Raw genomic sequence first — 16,974 nt, 5'->3', positions numbered from 1 at the left:
TTGAAGGGAAGACAGGACTCCACCAAGACAACATGTCCCATGTCTCATTGACACTCAATGAAATGAAAACAAGTTTTGAGATGCTCACAGCTTTGTGCACAGCTTCCACTTGAAGGCTGTTGAGGACTCTCCCTATCCAGGAGCCCAGCGCTGCTTGAATTTAAGACCCAACAATAAATAACCCGAGTGTCAGAGTAGAATTATGTTCCATAGTTTTCCGTGGATGATTTTTTCAAAACTAGATCAACAAACCTTTCTTCCCAGGCACCTCTGGGTGAAGCTAAGCCACCAACCTTCTGGGGAGAAGTTACAGACCACGTAGGCCACCCAGGACCTCTAGCCCGTTCTGACAGCAGCATACTGAAGAGGCTCCTGTAAGCCTCTTCCAAATCCTAGGATTCTCGGTTTGAAACACGATGATATTTGGGCTGACACTTTCACTGTGCTTGAGTCTATATGGATGTCTCTGTAGGTCTGAGTGGGATTTTTTTTAATGCTAGGCTATGGAAAATCACCGAACAAATAAAAAAAGCCTCTTATGCACTAACTCAAGCTTCCTGAATCATGCTTAAGTAGCAGCATTTGGGTTAACTGTGAGCTTCTTGTGCATAGGAAGAGCTCTCTGGGCTTGAGCAAACACACCTGTCCGTGTGTGTGTGTGTGTACTTGTGCACACAAGTTTATTAAAATATGTTTGTCTGCTAGAGAGGAGGTCTCCCCACTGAGCCAACACAGTTTGTTATGCAACACCCTGGCATTGGCAGAGTTTCATATCACCACGAAGCTGTAATCTGCTTGGCAAGCATGAGGAATGGCCCAAATTACCAAGGTTAATTGGGAACAAGGCAATAAACATGAGCCTCTCCCAGGCGTGTTTCATACCTAGAAGCGGTCTGAGGGCAAAGTTGACTTCGACACTGATGGACAGACCACTATCTTCCCTGTCCAAAGTAAAGAAACGCAGTCATGATTTTACCAAGATATTTATAAGAAAGCTTCATGGTGTGTTTTTTGTTGGTGGTGGTTTTTCTTTTGTCTTAAGGTTGAACAGAAGGCAGAGAGTTCATGGGATGCCATCATTTTGGTTTTTTAAGTCAGATACACAAAGACAGGAAAAGTGTTGCCCTAGAGTCACACACAGACATCTTAGACCACCCTGGACTTGTTTTTCGACTGACATTTACAGTTCCTCTTGCTTTTGAGGCTGTGAGACCCTAAACATTCCAACTTAGGCTGTTTTTCTGGGGACAGCTTCACTACTCTGGGGAAGCAAACTAGACAAAGAGTCAAAATTAAAGAATGCGGGTCCCACACTTATGATCTCCTTTTTTGTTAAATCTTTTTATTGGGGCTCATAAGGCTCTTATCACAATCTGTGCATACATCAAATGAGCAAAGCACCCTTATACATTTGTTGCACTCATCACTCTCATAATTCACCTTCCACTTGGGTTCCTGGAATCAGCTCGGTTTCCCTTTTTTTTCCCCCATCCCCCTGCCTCCCCGATCCCACCCCTGGTCTCTTGATAGTTTATAAATAATTATTATATCTTATCTTACATTCCCCGGTGTCTCCCCTCACCCGCCTCCCCCTTGACAATCTCCCAGAGAGGAGGTTACACATAGATCTCCGAGATCGGTTCTCCCTTTCTACATGCCCTTCCCTCCTGGTGTCGCCTCTCCCACCGCTGGTGTTGAAGGGTTCGTCTGTCCTAGATTCCCTGTGCCTCCAGATCCCCACTGCACCGCTGTACAACCTCTGGTACAACCAGGTCCGCAAGGCAAGGTAGGATTGGGGTCATGATGATTGGGAGGGGAGGAAGCGTTCAGGAACTAGAGGAAGGTTTTGAGTTTCGTTGTTTTTACACTGAACCCTGTGTGGCCCATCTCCTCCTCACTACCCCTCTGGAAGGGGTGTTCAGCTCTCTACAGGTGGGCATTGGGTCCCCATCATGCACTCCCCTTCTTTCACGGTGATGTGATTCTCACCACCACCCCACCTTTGATGTTGGAGACCTGGTCTCCTCTGTCCTTCATGGTCACCTATGTTGGTGTGCTGCTTCCGTGTGGGCTCGGTTGCTTCTGGGCTAGATGGCCGCTTGTTTGCTTTCAAGCCTTTAAGTCCCCAGACGCTATATCTCTCAGTAGGCGGGCACCATCCGCCTTCTTCACCACACTTGCTTATGCACACTTTCGTCTTCAGATGATCTCCTTAATAACGCATTAATTTCAAAGGTGTTAACATTAATTAAAAATGATCAGAAGTGAAAAAGCAGGGGAGAGAAGGATAGACTCGGTCAAGGGAGCACTGAACGCAGGAACACCTTTTGGTAAAATGAACAGGACAGGGGAAGGTGAGCGAGGAAAACCTGTGTTTGCTGCTGTTTAGAGGAATAACATTTTGTTCAGGGTCAAAGGGAGATGTTATGACAGGAAGTAAAAGAAACAATAACAAAGACAGAGCTAGAGAACCCAAGAATAGTTTTTAAAAGAGTTCTATTTAAAAAGGCAGGGGAAAGACACAACATGAAGGGAAAAAAGTTGAAAGAAGTGAACAGAAAAGCACAAAATTATATTTCAAAGAAAAAATGGAAGGAAGGAGGAGGGGAAGAAGAAAGGAAAGAAGGAAACAAGGAAGGAGATAGTCAAAAGAGAAGGGAGAGAGAAAGGAAGAGAAATGTAAAACTCTATTGTAATTAAGGTGGGATATACTAAGAATCCTAGGATGTGGACTCTCATGGACATTGTGGTAGTTACATAATCTGTTGTCAATCTGAGACTTAAGAGTGAAGGGGTGGTTTAGTCTGTCAATCGGGTTGCAGCTTGATGACCTCATTGGGAGGCACTAAAGAGATAAATAGATGACCTCCCAATGAGGTCATCAAGCTGCAACCTGATTGACAGACTAAACTCTACCCAATCACTCTTAAGTCTCAGATTGACAACATATTATGTAACTACCACATTTATTTTAAATAAAAATCCTTCTTTTCCAGAAAAATATTAAGAGTGACATAGTCTTCCTAGAACCAGCCCAGTCCCAGCAAACCAAGTTGGCCTCTGCAAGTTGTCGTCCTACAGCCACTGGAGCCAGTTTTGTGCCGTTCGTTCCTGAGCCTGATGGACCTGCGACTCCAGGCTCAGGCCGCAGGGGCGTGGTCTTCTCTCCCGGTCAGAATAAAGGCAGAGCCCTGCGCTCCACGAGGCCTTTGTCTGTGCAGTAGCCGTCATGGCCACACTGTGAGCCAGAGTCTCGCTGCTCTCTCACTCCTTCCCAGTCTCTGTCTCCCCCAGATCACAGCCTCTGCCACGGACTAGCTTGACACGTGGCTGCTTCCATGAAGGTAATAAAAGAAGTGCCGGCAAGACCCTCTTACTCCCCAAAAACCCTCCCACGGACTTACCTCACTGCCAAAAAATGCCACCAAGAGGAATTCTTTCTTTTTTTCTCCCTCAGATAAAGCAGTGTGGTCCTAGTCATTATCTTGTGAAATGAAAATGACTCTGAAGAGACATTGATATTTGGGGAAACCAAATCCAAACCCGTTTCCATGGTCAATTCTGACTCAAAGCAACCCGACAGGGCTAGAGTAGAACTGTGCCATCACCCCCAAGGTTATAAATCTTTAAGGAGGATTGCCACTTCTTCCTCCCACAGAGCAGTCGGTGGGTTTGGACTGCTGATATTTCAACTAGTAGCTAAGCACTTAACCGCCGCACCACCAGGGTTTATTTGGGAGAACGGGGTATATAATTATCCTTTATTATAAAAATAATACACACTAACTGAAAATTCATCAGTGTAGAAATATATGGGACAAAACATCTCCCTTTCCTAGCCCTGTATCCATAGGCTCTCTGGGAATAATCATTATTAATAGATTGATACATAATCTCAATTTTTTCTATAGATGGTGTGATGGATGGATACAGGGATAGAGTGATAATAAGTAGAAGATAGAGAGATAGATAGATAGATAGATAGATAGATAGATAGATAGATAGATAGATAGATAGACAGCTCACTGCCATCAAGTCCATGCCAAGTTGCCAAGTCATGGACCCTATAGGACAGGTGAAAACTGCCCCCTGTGAATTTACAAGACTGCCACTGTTTCCAGGAACAGAAAGTCCCAGCTTTCTCTCACAGAGGGTTGGTGGTCACAGATGCTGATCTTTCAGTTTGCAAGGTCAGATCGCAGTCCAGTTTGTATCCAGGACAGCCCCAGAGCTCCAGATGATAGATAGACAGAGATTTTGAAAATTGTGCTAATCCCATGTCAACAAACACTTTGCTTGATTTTTACTCTTTAAAAAAACATTATAATTAACCTCCCTGTTGACATACGGAAGCGTTTTGGAAATACATGTTTTGAAAAATAGAATTACTAAGTAAAAGGACTGGTGCATTTGTAATGCCCATAGATCCCTGTAGAATGTCTGTAGAGGCGGGGAAAGCTGAAAACTTTTACATCAAACCAATATCAGTCACGTGAGCGTAGAACCATGAGGGCAGTGGTCCAAGAGAGTGCGTGGTACTATGGAGCCAAGAAGCGAGGGTAGGAGTGGGTGGCCGTAGAGGTCTGGGTCCTGGAGCGTGAGCTAGTGGAGGGGTTGATGAGAGAGAGCAGAGACAACCACAATCAACTCACAAGCATTCCTAGAACGAACACTCAAGGCCGTTTCTATGCGTTTACTTCTTGACAGAGACCGTCACACAGAAGAGTAGAGGAGGGAGAATCGGGCTGGACGTGTGATGCGAATCCATTACTACCGGGATAGCAGCTCCAGGGAAAGCTCCCCCTAAAGCCACTCAGTCAGCACTTCCCCCAACTTAGTGTCCTTTCTTTCCTAGTTTTCTCCCAAACCTTCTGCAAGGACTTCTCGGAGAAATAAAATAAAGTGACACTTGAGTGTCCTTCCAGACTCCTCTGTCCTACATGTCCTTCTGCCACTGTCCTTCCTGACCCCTCTGGGAGGAAGTGTAAGCACTCCGTCACCATCACGCCTCTCTTGATTTCTAACCACACTTCCCTCTCAGGGGTTTTCTGTACTCAGCTGAGTCCCCTCCCGGTACCATACTGTTGCACATCCAGTTCCCTTAGCCGGGTTCACCCACTCGCCCTTGATGCTTCCTCCCCAGGCCAACCAGCAGGCATTCTCCAAGGCTAACCTTACATATTAGCTTTGTGTGATACTCTTCATCCCATCTCTACATTTTCCTTTGGGGTAGGTAGTCAGATTGTCCTGTCAAATATTTTTAGACTACTCTGCTTTTCCAGCCCAATGGTCATTAACTATTATTTGCTTAATATCTGTGTCAAGACGAAAGAGAGCCTGTGTCTGCCCGAGAACCACGATACATCTGCAGCACTGCACTGGAACTAGCACACAGTAGACACGCTGCATATACTGTGGAATGAAGGATTGGGTGGGTGGGTGGATGGATGGATGGGTGGGTGGATGGATGGATGGATGGATGGATGGATGGATGGATGGGTGGATGGATGGATGGGTGGATGGGTGGATGGATGGGTGGATGGATAACTAAAAAGCAGTCAACAAAAGAAATGAGGAATTGGGTCAAAGATCTGAAAAGCCCCTAGGCTAGAAAATCAATCTGAATACTTATGAACTAACTATAGTCCACAAGTATTTTAGTGAATGTTTATGCATTCTGACATTCAGAAATCACTATGTAAATGGCAGGTAATAAGAAAATCCTCCCAATAAAAAGATTTTTTTAAAAAAGAAAGAAAATCCTACTGACTTGACCAAATGTTTTAAATTAAATATATCATAATTCAGAAATGTATTAATTAAAGGGTATAAGCACATTTAGATGTGAAGATTTTTCATACAAATTATAAAACAAGTGAAAGAAATTTTGTCCTTAAGTAGAATCACAAATAACATTGAGGACTTGAGTAAACTATTTTTAGTTTCATGGCCATGAAAAGTTAAAAATATTTTGGGATCTTTTCTGCATTGGGGCAAAAGAACTCTATCAAACAGGTAGAATCATGGCCTCCTCTCTACAAGCTAATCAACCTTAGCTGGGGTACCTGCTATTCAAATTAAAGGCTGTCTTCATTTGCAATGTTTAAAGCTTATTTGACAAAAGGCATTTTAGCTAAGGTGCTCCGACATATTCAGTGTAAATAAAACATTGCTTCTCTGGCAAGTGAGTAATTAGCCCCAACACCCTTGTTAAACATGTATACTTTTTATTTACCTGGAAAGTTGGAGTGATTCCAAATTCTCCATGTAATTACATAATTAAGTGGTTTCCTTAAAGGATGATAGCCTGTGTTCTCAAATGGAAAAATAACTGTTTTAACATGCCAATATATAATCAAATTATAGGCACTATAATAAAATTTTGTTCCAAACTTGCATGAAGTACACTGAAAATTCACAGGAGACGACATTTGGGTTTTAGGCTAATGGGAATTTGGTAAATGTTACATCAACTAGCTATACCAGCAACTGATCAACTAATACTCTACAAATCAAAAAGTTCATGTAGTAGGTGGAATAAAAATAAATGTTTTCTCAAAAGCATAAAACACATTATGCTCAACCTAAAAAAAACACTTCAGTTTATTATAGAGTTGAATCTAAATTTGGGGAATATGTTTCAGCCAACATTAGCATGGTCAAATAAGTCTCTTTTGTCGCGCGCTCAGTCTCGCCAGCAAGAAGGACGCGCCACAACAGGATTCTTCCACAAGCGTTTAATGCGGGTTCGATTTGCAGATGCGGAAAAAGACCCTGAAGCCCCAAACTACTGCTGCTTATATGCGCTCTATGGGGACGTGCTGTGCATTGATTGGTGCGTTCGCCAGAACCCTTATTAGCATACTCCAGGGTGGAGTTATGACTACGTCATCTAAGCAGTGCGTATGCTCTAAGTGGTTGTTTACCACTTAACTGGGCCACCGCCCTGACTGCCCGGGCGCCATCTTGTAATGGCGGCGAGAGCTGCGGCTTCCCACATCTTTACCTTGTATTAATGCCTATACCCTGGTTGCACAGTGGTTACGAGTTGGTCTGCTAAACCCAAGGTCAACAGTTTGAAACCACCAACTGTCCCATGAGAGAAAACCCAGACTTTCTACTCCCATAAAGGGTTATGGTTTCAGAAAACAACAGGGGCAGTTCTAGCCCGCCTGTAGGGTTGCTGTGAGTGGAAGTCAATGTTTACTTGATGGCAGTGGCTTTGGTTTTAGCTTAAGGATTACGCAAAGTATTTGATTGTGTGGATCATGAAAAACTGGAAGAACAGAAATTCCATAACATTTCATTGGGCTCATAAGGAACCTGTACATGGATCGAGTTAGTTCCACAAACAGAACAAAGGAATACAACATGGCTTAAAGTCAGGAAAGGCATGTACTCCAGTCATATCCCCTCCCCAAACTTGTTCAGTCTGTACACTGAGCACATCATCCATCTGAGAAGACGGACTCGATGAAGAAGAATTCAGCATCAGGACTGGAGGAAGGCTTATTAACAACCTGCAATATGCATACGACCAACCTTGTTTGCTGAAAGTGAGGAGGACTTGAAGCACTTGCTGATGATCAAGGATTGTAGCCTCCTTTTATATGGATTATAGTTCAATGTAAAATCCTCATCATTGAACTAATAGGTAATTACGATAAATGGATTAAAGATTGAAGCCATCAAGGATTTCATCTTGCGTGGAACCACCACCCGTGCTCGTGGAAGCAGCAGTCAAGACATTAAATGATGCATTGCATTAGGTAAATTTGCTGCATATGGCCTCTTAAATGGTAAAGACAAAAATATCATTGTGAAGACTGCAGTCTTTTCCTCATATGCTGATGAAAATTGGACATTGAGCAAGTATGAACAAAGAAGAATCAACACATCTGAATTGTGGTGCTAGCAAAGAATATTGAAAATACCCAGGACTGTCAAAAGAACACACAACTTCCTTGGAAGAAGAACAGCCAGAATGCTTCTGAGAAGCAAGAATGGTAAGACTTTCTCTCACTTACCCTGGACATGTTGTCAAGGGAGACTAGTCTCTGAAAAAGTCACTGTGTTTGGTGAAGCAAAAGGGCAACCAAAAAGAGGCAGCCTCTGGATGAGCTGGAATAATACAGTTGCCAACAGAGGGCTCAAACATAACAGGAATTGTGACGATGGCACAGGACTGGATAAAGGTTCATTCATTTGTATGGAGAGTTGTTATGAATTACAGCCAACTTGACATCATCTACCAATAACAACACCCCACACTAAAAATGTGAAATTATTTAAGCATCAAAGATTAGCATATAAATTACATTTAAAAATACATTTTATAATATCTCCAGCATAGGATTCCTTTGTGAGTGGAAAATCACTTTTCCTACCAGAAATTGATATCTTTTTAAGAAGCACTAACCTTTTGAGTTAGAAATATTGACAAGTAGCCATTTGGTTAAAAAAGCAATTTGATGTCTTTACATTTTATTTTCATGGAAAAGAGATCAAAAGTTTGTTTTTATGAGCCACAGTATGAATGACTGTATCTCACAAGATTTAAAGTCAATTAGGTATACTGTACTGGGAAGCCTACTGTTTTCAGAAAGAATAAAAATAAGGCACCAGGCTAATAGTAGACATTCCTCACAGTGAAGGCGTAAGATAATGCTATGTGCAGAACAAAGACAACAGCCTTCAGTATGGGTTCTAGCTCTACATAAAGAAAACAAAAAGCCTCACAACTGAGTGAATAAGCAAAATCCTGATAAATGAAGAAAAGATGGACATCGTCAAGGATTTCATTTTACTCAGATCCACAATCAACGCTTGTGGAAGCAACATTTGAGAACTCAAATGGCATAATGCATTGGGCAAATGTGCTTCACAAGACCATTTGCAGTGTGAAAGAGCAGGCATATCACTTTGAGCACCAGAATGTGTCTGAGTTTAAAAGCCATGATATTTTCAATGTCCTTATCCATAGGTGACAGCTGGACAATGAAGTGGAAAGGTTAAAGAAGAATTGATGTCTTCGAGTGATGATGTTGGTGAGGAATATTGAAGAGACCTGGGACTACCAGGAAAACTAACATCTCAGTCTTAGAGGAAGAGCCACTAGACTACCCCTTGGGAGCACAAATGACAAGATGTGTCTTATGTATTTTGGACATGTTATCAGGAGGGACCAATTCCCGGAAAATGGCCCTGTGGTTGGGAAAGCAGAGGCTCAATGAAAAAGGTGAAGCTCTTCAGGAAGATGGATTGACACGGTGGCTGAGACTATGGACTCAAACATAGCAATGAATGGTGCAGGACTGGGCCGTGTCTCACTCTGCTGCATAAGGGGTCACGAGGGAGCAGGGCCAACTTCACAGTGCCGAACCACAGGAACACACTAATGTACGGTCCAGACGGGGGCGTCTTCCCTGTGCTTAAATAGGTTTTGTGTTCTTTTCACCCGAAACACATTTGGCTTGAGTTGCTGATCAAAGAAAGTTATGCATGAGAGACCATTCTGTTTAGGAATGAGGTTTTGTCATGCCCTGAAACGCCCTTGTGATTGATAATATATGAACTCTGTGTGAGAAGAAGTAAATTTGAAAACATGCTGTGCAGACAATTTATTGGTCACGCATGCATGCATATTATACCTCAATCCGATTTTATTTTTTAAAATACTTAAATTACATAGACAGAAAATTATCTTAAATGTATTTAACAATACATATATACATGCACCAAATAAAATATACACACCCTACACAAAGGATATTTTGCTTAAGTACCTTTCAAAAATGAACTTGATTCTTTTAAGTTCTCATGGTGTAATTTCGGTAAGTAGAAGTATTCTTTGTTGATTCTTTTCATTTATAACTGATTCTGAGAGGCAATTTGCTCTTCGGCTGATGTTTTAAGCCTAAATTTCCCTTCTACTAGACCAGAAAAGTGTAAGCCACACCAGTCACGAGCAGAGGCCCTTGGATAGCACAAAACTAAAAGGGGCCCTGGTGATCACAAAAGTCTTACTTTAACAATATTCTCAATAAAATCCAATAATGTCATGTCAAAGCACCATTCTGTAAAAAATAATTCTTCATAAGGGTAAGTTATGACATCTTGTTGTAGCTTTTAATGAGCTGGGTTATTCGAGGATGAATTTTTAAGCATCAAGAATTAATAGAAGCATCAAGAATTAATAGATCGCATACCCTTTAGGCAAACCTCACAATCTTGCAACCAAACTTCTGAAGGATGAAAAACAGACATCTCAAGGTTATATTCTCCAGTTAAAAACTCAGAATAGAGGCATTCTTTTTGCCAATTAAGGGGAAATCTATGGGAGCAATTCACCACGTTTTGCATTATGCATTTTTCTGGCTGATACATTGCAAATGTACTATTGGTAAACTCTGGCTGCTCACCAACAGGTCAGATGTTCTAGTTCATTCAGAAATGCCTGGGGGCGGGGGGATGCCTGGGTTGTCTACTTAAAAATAAAACCCAAAACCCGTCATGGCGAACCCGCTGGAACACAGCTCTGCACTGACACACAGGGTCACCCTGATGGCGGGGGACCAGCAGCATGATACAGGGGCCTCCCACGTCAATGAGAACCTTTTAGGGAACTTAAAAGTACAGATATTTCAACAGAGAAATGGTGTTTTTAATGCTCTGTTCTGACCTCCCAACCCTTGACAAATTCTTGTTTCTGTCCCTAAGCATTTGGTTCTCCCCTATCTCAGCACTGAGCGCACGGTGTTCCAGATGCCCACTCGCTCCCCCACTTGCCTACATCTGCCTTGTTCCCTTCTGCATTCTCGGTTCTCACTAGAGTGCTCACCTACTGTACACAGGAAGTCAAGATCTGTCAAATGAGGGAATGTTTGCCTCTCATGCTAATTATAAAAATGAGTATAAAATAATTGATGTGAAAGCGCATGGTGCAGGGTCGGTGTTCGATAAGTGTCCTATTGATCACATTTTTCAGTCCAAGACATTCTAGCAAGTTGTAGACAAAAGGGCACTTTGGAAGCCAGCTCTCCTGACTGGGAGTCAGGTCTAGGGCCAAAGGAATACCATTAAATCTTTCTTGCCTTTGACAACTGAATGGCCTGAAATTTTGTAATCCCAGTATTATGTACAGTTTCAGATTCAGACTTTGGTTTCTAAACTTGGCTCAATGACTAATTAGCGAAAAACATAACCCAAGTCTATATTTACCATCTATAAAATGTGAGCAATATTCTATCTACTTATTTGAATTATCGTGAATAATCGATGAAACAATACCTACACAGTTCTTGGCACATGATGCATTCTACATAAACCTTTGTTCTATTGGCAGGCTTCCCCATGGGCACGGCAGTCAGTCCTGCGAGCTGTCATCGCTCAGGTTGTCCATTTCTCTCAGTCGCCCTGCGCCAAGGACACCAGGACAGTGTGATCAAGAACTGTGAGCTGAAAGCTATATGTGGCTCAAAGGCAACTGCATAGTTGGAAAAAGTGGGAGCTTGTATGTTTGGATGGGAAAAAGAATTAAAAGGGGAAAGAGCTCGGATTCTACTCCTAAAGATAGAGTAAAAGTTAGAAAAGAAAAGAGATGCTATTTTAAAAAATTGAATTTTGGAAGTTCTTCCCCCATATCCAAGTCTTACACAAACTCTTTACAAAGTCTCACACAAACTCTTAATTCCTCTCCTTTAAGAATATTGAGAACATTATTTTTCCTTAGAAACAGACTCCTCACCAAAAGAAGGAAAAAGCTCACTGCGCGTTGAGTCAATTCTGATTCAAGGCAACACTGTATATAGCAGACTAGAAATGCCCGTTCATTTCATGGCTGTAAATAATTTTTTAAAATCATTTTATTGGGAGCTCTTAGAACCCATAACTCAATTAAATCAAGCACACTTATACAAATGCTGCCACCATCAGTTTCAAACATCTTCGCTCTTGTTGAACTCTGATTATCAGCTCCTCCTTATCCCCTCCCTCCCAGGAACCTTATGATTAGTGTTACATATTTTTTTCTGTATCTTACACCATATGATGCATCCATTCACTTACAATTGTTATTCATTTCCCTCGAGTGGGGTTATACAGTCATCATTGCTATCAGTCCCCCCTTTATCTATTCCCCCACCCTTCCCTTACCCTCAGGGAATTATTACTCCCATTACTATTTCTGAAGCACTATCTATCTTGGATTTCATGCATCAAATGATCTTAATTATACAAAGGAACATAAGCAGGTCTAACAAGATTCATGAGGTATAACTAAGACCGCAGTAGTAATGGAAGGAAACATTAAAGAGCTAGAAGGTAGTTATGTGCTTCACCGGTGCTATTCTGCACCCTGGATGTGTCATCCCTTCTGGGTGGCCCTTCTGTGAGGGACTGTCCACTTATCTCACAGGTGGGTTTTGGCTATCCACAAGGCTGTAAATCTTTACGGCACTGGAAATCCCTATGAAGCAAACTGCTGATTTTGTGGTTAACAATCAAACTCATAATCCACCAAGCCAGGGATCCCTTTACAAGTTAATAAATGATATTTCTATATGAAATAATTCCATAGACAAATGCATTCATTCTCATTAATTAAGAGAGAGGCTATGAATCAGAACAAAGTGTTTTCCATACCAATGAAGTACTAGTTTGAATAACTAATGTTAAACTTAGTTAAAATTTTCAGAAATATATATTATTCCAGAACACAAGATATAGTTGAACTATTTAATCCTGTTCATATTTCTCTTCTCTCATGATAAAATCAGCTTTATCCTAGTGCAGCCAAATGCTGCTGAATGAAACACAATGTTTTCGAGCATAATTTGGGATCAAGATTTTGTGCGTTAGCTTCACTTTAAAAATAGATGGTGTCAGAGTCTGCAGCCGGGCAACAGAGAGGACCATAAACCTGAAGTACTTGAAAGCAAGAACAATGACTAGCCTCACAGGAGTAGCAATACACATCGCATGTTCTCCAACTGACCGAATCATAAAATTAGTGGGATTCTACCACTGGAAATGATGTGAAGAATCGTCTAATCCAAACCTTGAATCTTATGGATGGGAAAGCCAAAATTCTGCTCTGAGGCAATTTACTTGCACCCCCATAACTCAAGAGTTGCAGAATCTGATGTAGTAACCAGCCAGCTGCTGTGTTCTTCTCAAGGTGCGTGTGTTCTGTGCTGTCTCCTCCCTGTGAGTGTGCATTAGAGGTACACTTGCTTCCAAGAAATAAAACAATGAAAAGGTGATATGGTGTCACTACTAAGGTTAGGTTATTGTGGTGGTTACATAATCTACTGTCAACTTGAGGAAGGGTGGAGCCTAGCCTGTCAATCAAACTATACTCAATGTGGGCTTCTATGTGGGCATGCTTTTCTCCTGGGGATTCTGGGAACTCCTGTTTTCCACCCTGGAGGCGGCACACACCCTCTCTGCTTGACATTCCTGTTGACAGCCACATGGAGCTACACTGATGGAGCCAGAGCCCTGGAGCTAGAGGAGTCATGTGGAGACTCACACCAGTGCTGAGATGCTTACACCACCAATGAATCCACAAGACTTCCCACCCACTGGCCCGTGACCTTCCTGCATTCCGCCTCTTTGCATGTGCTACATGAGTCTGAAGAGGAATTTATAAACTGGTATTGGACATATGGGCTGATATCAGACTTGTGGACTTGTTCTGGACTGGGATGCTTTCTTAATATACAATTACTCTTATATAAAGCTCTTTCTTATGCACATATGAATATCTATGAATTTGCTTCTCTAGTCAACCCAGACTAACAGTTATAAAAAGACTCTGGCTTCTAATTTGCTCATTCTTCTTGCTCATCCTCTCTTGCCTCCCTTGGCCTTGATGGAAGAGAGCTGCCACGTTGCAAGCTTTCAGTTGGTCTTCAGCCAACAGTCAATGGAAAATTGAGTGCTCATCCCAACACCTCACAGGAAACCAATCTTGTAAACATGAAATGGATGAATTTTAAAGCTGCCTTTCTCTTAGTAGAGCCTTAGATGAGGCTGCAGTCCTAGCCAACATTTTTATTACAGGCAGTCCCTGGGTTATGAGCATCAGTCTTACAGACAACTCCTCCTTGCCCTATAGCACAGAGATTGAAATGGATTCAATCAGGACTGATAAAGTGAAACAAGAACAGGCTGGAATCTAATTTGGGTGCTTGGTCAGGGTAACCATATTGGTGGGGAACCAGGGGGAAGGGAGGTGTGGAAGAGGTGTAGTGAGCCCTTTCAGGAGCCTGCTGCACAATGCTGGATTATTAGCAGGAGTGTGGAGAGCCACACCCAGTCAAGCTGCCATCTTCGAAACCCTGCTTTAATATTATGTAAATGTGCACTTTGAACCAATTGAACCAAACTCTACTCAAAGCAAATGCTTCCTCACAAGCACCTCTGCTCCATGTACATGGAGCGTTTACATGGTTGCAAAGGCCCTTGCTGTGCTCTAAAGGAAAGCAAAGTAAGACTGTGTGCACCTGTTCTGATTTACTACAAATCGGAGTTAAAGACATGTAGGGGGGAAAAAAAAGAAAAGAAAGAAAATAAACAAACAAACAAATAAATAAATAAATAGAAACCAGTTAAGGACGGATCTCATTGGTAGCCTACACAATTTTGGGAGAGCTCGTCAGACCAAAAACTCAGTCGCGTCATGCCCGCATTTCTAATTGCTTATAACTACGAACTAATAAAAGTTGCTTTTAAATCACTACATTTTAGACTAATTTTTTCATCAGCCTGACATGAGTCATACATGAAGATGAGGGTCCAAATTGCTTTCTGCTTTCCCACAAATACTTTTGCCAATGATGTTTTAAAAACTAACTTTTGAGAATTGTTTTCCTCACCTGTTCCTTTACTAAATACATTTTCCATTTATTTTCAAACTTCCTCACTGCCCAGTCAGACTGTATGTTTTACTGCTGCATGCTTGATGTCTTTTACTTCTGTTATCAGAGTTCAAGATAGGTCTATACCTCCAATTATAGACAATGTCAGTTGGCGCAGTATGACAAAATGTATACCCAGGGAGTATTTTATTACTGATATGCCAGATATATCTAATTTTAAAGCTCCGGGAAGAATCAGATAGGCTGGAAAACAAGAGACAGGCAAAAGCTAATAGCTCACTCCTGGAGGACACGCCTCCTTCCCCATTTCCCAAGAAGTGCACTTGGTCCCCGAAGTCTAACCAGACTTTACAGTTCGTCTGCTGGCTTGAGGCACTCAGTCAGGGACTCTGAGCTTCCCTTCATTGATTTGGTATCTAACCTTGGGCAAGTCAATGAACTGGAACTCTCTCCTTTTCTCCCAAGTAAAAATAATATTTTGCAAGGGGAAAGGACTCCTTGTAGAAAATTGTTAGGGAAGAACATGGGTTCTACTATTCATATCTTGTAAAAAAAAAATCCGCCGAGCTTCTTTTGTCTATGTGACTTGTGTTCTATTTACCACATTAGGGAACATGAAACAATGAAGGTTTTATCAATGATGACAACATGCCAATATTTAGGATGTGAGATCAAAATATAGTTTGACCAAGATAATGTAGCACACATTGTTTTAGTGTTGCATAAATTACAGTGGAATTTTAAAAATATTTACTGTTCCAATAATTCCAAAATCGCTTACCCATTTCAGTCATTTTTAAAAAATATATGCGAAATAAATGACACTGAATATCTATGACAGAATATATTTATAGCTTTAAAATTAGATATTGAATACTTTAAAATTGCAATTTTTAAGAATTCCATTGAAAGATATGACCAGTATTTTAAATAAGTAGGATTCATGGGATGATGATCAGAATGTAACTTTATCTTGTCTCACTCTGCAATCTTTAAGATTAATTTAATGAAAGTAGTTCTTCCTCTCCTTTGTTCCCATGAGCCTATCTATACTGACTTGGGAAATGGAAGATTCTATAGTTAAGAAAGGGGGCGTGGGGCATAACAAAAGTCAGGTGAAAGTGCTCACACAGGCTCCTGTAAGGACCAAAACTTTAAACTTAATTTAAATTGAAAACGCCTCTTCTGTCCCGCCCGGTTGTCTGAGGGCTGGCCACTGCTGGGGGGTGGGGGGGCAGATGTGATGCTTCCCTCTGTCATCTTAGCTCGTGTCCACCAGCTCCTCTCCTGATCCAGCCAAGGTGAGAGACGTGGGAAAGTGGGGAAGTAAAGGGGATCAGAAAGATTGGATCTGGCAGAGGCTATTAGGTCTTTATGGTCTCTGGACTTTGGTTGTCAAAGGCAACTCGATTTTTTTAAAACAGGTTTTTCCTACACTCCTTTCTTGCCAGATGACAAGACCCCTGTACAGGCACAAAGCGACTCCTCTGATTGGCTGCTCCCAGCAGTCATTCTGTTTCACTCCCTGATGAGACACATCATTGGCTCCTACGCTTGGGGTTCCACCCCTGGAAATCTTTCCTGTTCTACAGGATCCCCTTCCAAAAGAACTGACTCACAAGCTGAAGTTGCCCCCTCTCGGCGCTGGTAAGCACTGCTGCTGGTAGGTCATGTGGTATACTCCCACAGGTCGCCCTCCCCCTGGGGTCAGTCACAGGAGTGCACCTGTGACTGTAGGAGTCCAGACCCGAACTCTCCAAGCGAGTCACTAGAGTGAAACGTCAGCCCCATGGTGGAGAGAAATTACTTAATGTGGCTCTTGTACTCGAGTGTCCGGAAGGCCTACCACTGACCTGGGTGGGACTATGCATGGAGGGCATGTGCAACGCTAATAGAGGGGTGGGTCCTCCCCTAATCACCCCCACCCCACACCCTGAGCTGTAAGGATGAGCCATCTTGGAAACAGAAGAAAGAGAAAGACAAACCCTAAGACCGTCGGAAAAGCAGGTTCCCTACCTCGATCTGAATTGTTGGAGACCCACACCAGAGGCAGCGAGACTGGGACAGGCTATGGGACAGCGCAGGAGCAGCA

Source organism: Tenrec ecaudatus, chromosome 1, assembly GCF_050624435.1.
Source record: "Tenrec ecaudatus isolate mTenEca1 chromosome 1, mTenEca1.hap1, whole genome shotgun sequence".
Classification (NCBI taxonomy): Eukaryota; Metazoa; Chordata; class Mammalia; order Afrosoricida; family Tenrecidae; genus Tenrec; species Tenrec ecaudatus.
Note: the sequence above shows the minus strand (reverse complement) of the source record.